Consider the following 7104-nt stretch of genomic DNA (forward strand, 5'->3'; position numbering starts at 1 on the left):
ATCACGTCTAAATTTATATCCTATGAGGATTCACACGTCATGGCCGTTCACTCTCTTTCAGGTGAGTCTCGGAAGTCTTTTGACATTTGAAGACCTTCATTAAGGGTTTGGCATGAAACGAGTTCAGGACTTGGAATCAATGCACACCAGAAATAGTCCAACAGCCTGTCAGTTCCATGCAGGTATTCATCAAAGCGTCTGTATGATCTCTCTTCCTGCACTATTGAACACAAACCTGACACACTGATGAGTTGTACCTCATCCACACCAAACATCTCTGCACAGTTCATTTCTTTTTAAATTTACTAAAATCTATCATCTCTTCCAGAATTCCCTTCTCATGCTCACTACATCCCCATGACGGAGGTGTGCGTTCATAGTTTTGATTGTAGACACTGTATTTATTGTGCTTTTCTGCTTCTGATGGATATGAACACTTCATAGTTGCTGCTTTGTGAGTTTCAGTTACTTAAACTGTGTTCTTTTCACGTCTCATGGAGGCCCCCTGTGGCTGCCTGATACATAAACCTTTTCACCAAATCAGGGAGAAATGTGCTTTTGTGTTCATCTGGTGGTCTGGGGGCTCTAAGCTGATTTCGATTTCTTATGTCCCTTGAAGCGAATACGAGTCGAGCTCTCTACATGCTTCCTTGGGGTTCTCCGGTTCCTCTTAGTTCCTGAAACCAAGTCTGTACGTGAACCGAAGGATGCTGAATTCCCCTACGTGTGAACGAGTGTGTTTAAACCCTAACCAGGGTGGATTCTCACCTCGTGCCCAATGTCCCCAGGATGGACTCCAGACCAGGATAAAGAGCTTATGAATAATAATATGAGGAAATAAAAAGCATGTTGAGGTTAATGTAGATATAACTTTCTCTCTCTGCTTCATTCTCCTTTAGCTTGTTTGTTGATATTCTGTAACATCAGTAAGGTTTCTCTCACTCCTCGTTCCTGCACAGATAACAAACAGATTTGATGTATGATGCTCATGTAGGACACACCGCAGGTTCAATAATCACAGGTGAGGTTTTATTGCACTGTAGTAACCTTTCCGATTTCCGGTTTGGTTTCCATAGTAACAAACGTCCCTCTTAACAAGGTGTAGCCTGCTAATTAAGTCCATGAGTAATCCTTAGCATACGGATTATAAAGTAAATGTGTATCCAGAGGAGGAATTGCCCCGCGTTCCGTTTAATGACACCGCGCAGGTAACTAACCCTCATTGCACGCTGTGAACCGTCGCCATGGTTACCACCGCGTTCCTTCCACTTCCGCCTACGTCACAACCGCGCCGTCGGGTCTCGGGTTCTACCGGTCTGAACAATGCACCGAAACAGGAGCCGTCCACGGTAACTATGGCAACTTATTTTAAATATCACTTTTTTTAATGCGACATTTTGTGATTTAGAAACCCAAGTGGGGTATAAAACTTCCGTTTTTATTTCTGTATTGAATTATAAACACAAATGAAAAACTTTTTTCATGATATTTCTAAACCATCTATATTGTGTTCTTAATTCGGTTTAATGTGGATCGCGAATAGCAGTCGATTAATTAAAGTAAATAAAATAATTTATTCTTAGAATGTTTGTATAGTTCAGAACAATGGCATAAATACTGAACAAGAACAACGACAAAAACAAAAACAAAAACAAACAAACTATCGTTTAACTAAAATAAATATTATTCCGTCATTTAAAAAAAAAAAGAATATTTTTAATAATGATCTTGTATAAATAACCTGTAAGAGAAAGCTGTAGGTTAAAATGCAACAAACAAAAGAAACTAACACACAGGAGAAATCTTAACATTTTGTATTTTACTGAATGAAATATATTTGTTTTAAAGCAGGCTGTAATATAGACATTTCTTATTAAATAGAAGAAACCTGATCAGATCCTCGTGTTATTCCAGTTCAGTCTATTACTTTATCACTACAGAGTAATAACAGATAAATCCCTGAGGTTTAAATTGACTTCTTTAAGAATGTTTGGAGAAATTGCGGGGAATTTCGGTAGATTTAACTAGAAAGACAAAACCAAACCAAACCAAACCAAACCTGCAAGAAGGAAAAAACCCATAAAAAGAGAAAGGGAGGGAGGAAGGGAAGCTGTACTGGGGGTGTTTGTGGGATTCTTCAGGTCCTGAGTGGGGGTGAAATTAGCCTCGGGGGTTGTTAGAGCTCAAACCTCTTCAGTCTGCTCCAAAATCCTCATCAACCTGAGCGACATCCGACTCTGAGTCACATATGAATTATTGATTTAGAACATCATCGGATGGCATTTAATAGCCGACCTGAGGCGTTTAAACCATAGAGTTGAGCGCTTAAGTGATTTTGTGATGTTTAGGAAACTACTTTAATCCGAGAACCACAAACCGACCATCTTCATCCGTGCTCCATTTACACATATAAACACTTACACGCCTGATTCATGACCGGATGTGAGGTGTTAATTCAGCAGGTAGGTTTGATTGGAATAAATACAATTGTGTAAATTCACACCGAGTGATTAAATCAAGAATTTACTGGAGAAAATAAATATTAAAAAAAAAAAAAAACGTGTAAAAATATAACGGTGTTATTAATTACTGCAAACTTCAAGCACGTGTTAAGAGAAAACAGGTAAAACACAAACACACACAATTTTGATTGTATAGAATGTATTAGCAGAAAAGGACAAATGCATTTTGTGTGTCCTTGAATGCAAAGCCTTTTCAGCCAGGCTTAGATTCCATTGGTCTTAATTTCATTGTAGTCATTTAATACGTGCTGGTTTATCTTGTAATAATCATGACGTGAACAAAAGCAGGAGTCGAAATAATCCTATTAAATCTCATTTTAATTCGATAGAGAGACAGAGAGAGAAAGAGAGAGAGAGACAGACAGAGAGAGAGAGAGAGAGAGAGAGAGAGACAGACAGAGAGAGGGAGACAGAGAGAGAGAGAGAGAGAGAGAGAGAGAGAGAGAGAGAGGGACAGAGAGCGAGATAGAGGGAGACAGAGAGAGAGAAACAGAGAGAGACAGACAGAAAGACAGAGAGAGACAGAGAGAGAGAATTGCAACTTATTTAACCGTTATTTTTATTAAGGTGAAACGTATATTTAATGTATTTAATGTAATATATTTACTATATATTTATTGTGCTTGGTTACATAATGGTTTCTCTTCTTATCCTATAGAGCTGATTTAACTGGATATCTGTTTTTTTATGACGGATTATTAACATCTGTAGCATCTGTGTGTCGTTATATATACAGTTATATATACAGTTATATACAGTTATATATATATACACACACACACACACACACACACACACACACACACACACACACACACACAGATATAATTATACAGCTATAAAAACAAAGAGTTTTCTGCAGTACTGTATAACTTTCTGCTGTACCTGGTGATGCTGTAGTGGGTTTAAAAACAATCTAAACTATATGAGATTGGAATCAAGACTTCTGCAGGTCAGGTCTGTATTTGTTGACAAATAATGTTTTTTTTTTTTTCATTTAATGAGCAAAAAGAAATTCATTAACAGTTTTGTCCGTAGTATAAATAAACATAAATAAAATAAAAATGTAAACAATAAACACAGTGATCAGAGGTTACAGATAAGAGACTTATAGCCTTTATCTAGAATACAGAATCTTAAGAAATCACACACTCACACACACACACTCACTCACTCACACACACACACACACTCACACACACACAGCGCGCTAGCGAAGTATCTAAAAATAGAACGCCACGTATGGTAACTATGGTAACGTTTGCCCCGCGTAGGCGTGGTGACGTAACGCGGAAGTATGGAGGGGAAACATCAAGGCACTGGCGTGTGTTTGTGTTTTTTAAGGCTGCATTTCTCAAGGAATAAACCTGTAGAAAGTTAGCGTCCATGTACTGAGACGCGGGCGTGTCACAGGTTTAACTGCAATAAAACTTAGTCCATAAAATTTTATAGCAAGCAAATGTTTAACATGTGTGTAAATACATGTGTATGTGTAAGAAATGCTAATATTCTAAAGCTATTAGATAAATAGAAATCAGATAAATTAGATAAATAGATAAAGTTAGATAAATAGAAATCAGGAAAAGCTGTATTTATTTTATATGTATATATATATATATATATACATATATATATATATATATATATATATATATATATATCTATACACATATAAAATACAACTAATACATTTTTCTTCTGTTTATTATTAATATTATTATTATTATTATTACATCTATAAAAAATATATTAGTCATTATTATTTATATTATACTTTGTGTATTTTTGATTCCTAACAGTTCATAAATCATAAGTCATTCAGCCATTAATAAGATACAAAATTTATGATGATAATATCATCTGTAAGTTTAGTACAAATTATTTAAACCCCACAGTTAAAGACAGAAATGAGCAAAATCACAAGCACATATGCTGTAATGTGTAAAAAGTCAGTATTTGGTGTGACAGCTCGTTACTTTTTATCCTAAAATGTCGTCAGTAATCTCAGGGACAATGTATGCAGTTACCTGAAGAAATGAGCTGGTGCTCTGTTATGGAAAATACTTTCTTTACTGACAAATGCAATGCAAAAATGCAAACATTTTTAGCAACATGTAATCTTTGTTGGAAAAGAATTGCATTTACATATCAGTTGTAATAAATTATAATACATTAATAAGTCTTAACTAATGATTAATTAACTGTTTGTCCAATTCTTACCTCTACCTCGTCTTTCATCAATCCAGTAGATCTGAACTGTTTATCAATCATAAACATATTTATATATTTTTAAATGATATAAATATAAACATCAATATTAACATATTTACATGAATGTAAATATATAAAGATGATGTTTCAGGACAGAAGTTCTCTTGAATTCTTAAAGTTTTTATTCTACATCACAAATATAATACAAATATATTTATATATATATATATATATATATATATATGTGTATGATTTACTTTTTCCATGCTGTATAACCTGCATGGCTTTCTTTATTTTTTTTGAGCTAATCTTGGTTTCACTACACATTCAAACACACTTATGACTGAATATAAAGCGCTGCAATGTATTTACGCAGATAATAAAGCAAAGCAACAAAATACTTTTAATCACTTGATGCTTTGATAGTTTAATATAAAAAAACAAAACAAATATGAGTTGTAACTCGTGTATGCCGATGTACATAATTATTAGAAGAATTTTGGATTCATATTTCTTGAAAAGTTTCATAAAATTAAATTGCACAACATTCAATTTTACATTTTCACTATAGCTTAATCAATTAATGAAAAGCTATCCCAAATGTGGGCGATACGGTTAAACTATCACGTCATGATACTCGAAGACTTCGACAAACATTTAGAAAACTGTTGCTTTAAAAAAGTTAAAAACAACCTAATGTTTACTGATTTATTAATCGTAATTAGTGTTCGATTATTTGTGTTAAAATTTATTGTCTAACGATAAAAATAAACAACTCTACAAAATGTTAGCAATTTGAACGATTCAGCACAAAATTGTAAGATGGAATCACAGTTTGTAATTGTTATAAAATGAAATTGAAATAACTGCATTAGGTCTGTGCAGCATAAGGTGCTGCATAATTGATCAAGATATCATTAATTCTCCTTTTGAGAATTAAAAAATAATTACCTGGTATCACAGTATAGTTGGTGATTTTGTGAATTTTCACCTTATCCAAACCTTTTTTTCTGAAATGTTTAAGATTATCTTGCTAGTACGCTGACTCTGACTGTAAATATATTATATTAAATTCAGTTTAATTTTAATTGAATTCATTTCATACGTAATCTTCGTCACACAGAACTCTGATGGAAACATTTGCCGTAACTGTCTAAACACAACATGGAAAGCTCTATATGTAAGCCAGTCATCTGTGTAGCTTCGAGTAGACAGACAGAGCGATTAAAGAAGTTAAAAATTAAATCAAAATCGTGATTTAAAAAGGCAACAATCGAATACGATGTTCAGAGAAATCAAGAGAAAGGTTTTGCCTCTTGGTCTTTCAGATATGAAGCTAATACTTGAAATTTCCCCAAAGAAACTGCAGATCAAATGAAATTTTTTGTCACAGATTTAATAGTGATTTTTAATATGGCATTGATTTCAATAGAAGGCTCTTTTTTTATTCTATTGAAGGTAAAGTGAAAGTTTTAGAAAAAGAGTTTTTCCAAAGCTTCTTCAGATAGTTAACATTTAGCTGGTAAATATTCTTCAAATATTCCTCTAAATATCTTTTCCACAGACAGACAGGAAAAAAAAACAACAAAACACTACACACTCTCAGAACTGAAGGTACCATCTGTACGGTCGAGGAGGTGTCTTTTTTACACTTTTAGTGTGTATCATTTACCTGTGATCATTTATTTTATAGGTGAAGAGATAAACACTGCAGGTACAAAACAAGTCCCCTTAATGCGGTCACCTCATTTATATTAAAACTAAATATATTACTGAGAGGTTTTGTGTGTGTCTGGAAATAGGATGAATTTCCATTAATAAATGATTCTAAAGTATAAAGCTGAATGTCAAAGTCGCTCCAAGTTTCTGCTCTTTAAGGTTTAATTGTGGAAGAAAATAATTCTTTGACTTTTTGATTGTTATGAATACACTTGATTTCCCAAAGATGAAACCACAAGCTCTCTGAAATAAAATACCATGTTTACTTTTCCTTCTCACTGGTGTAGTTGCTTCTCTTCTGTTGTGTCTTTTGTGTATTTTTTTCTTTTTTAATTATTATGTATACACTTTGTACTGCACCAACGATAAAGAAATGTACTTTATTTCTAAGAAGACAAAGTTTTTTATATATATTTCATTAAAATAAATTAGTTGGGCTTTAAATAAATATTTTGTAAGGTTGTGCACACACTTTTGAGCTCAGCTTTCTACAAGACAGATATTCTAATTAGCTTTGAAGTCTTTCAGTAAATGATGGAGGTGAATGGGAAGCACAGCCGGAAACCTGAAGTGACCTGAGTAACGACCACCCCCCTACAACCCCCTACCACGCACCAACACTCAAACACCCACCCACCCCAACCCGACAAAA

Source organism: Tachysurus vachellii, chromosome 12, assembly GCF_030014155.1.
Source record: "Tachysurus vachellii isolate PV-2020 chromosome 12, HZAU_Pvac_v1, whole genome shotgun sequence".
NCBI classification, from domain to species: Eukaryota; Metazoa; Chordata; class Actinopteri; order Siluriformes; family Bagridae; genus Tachysurus; species Tachysurus vachellii.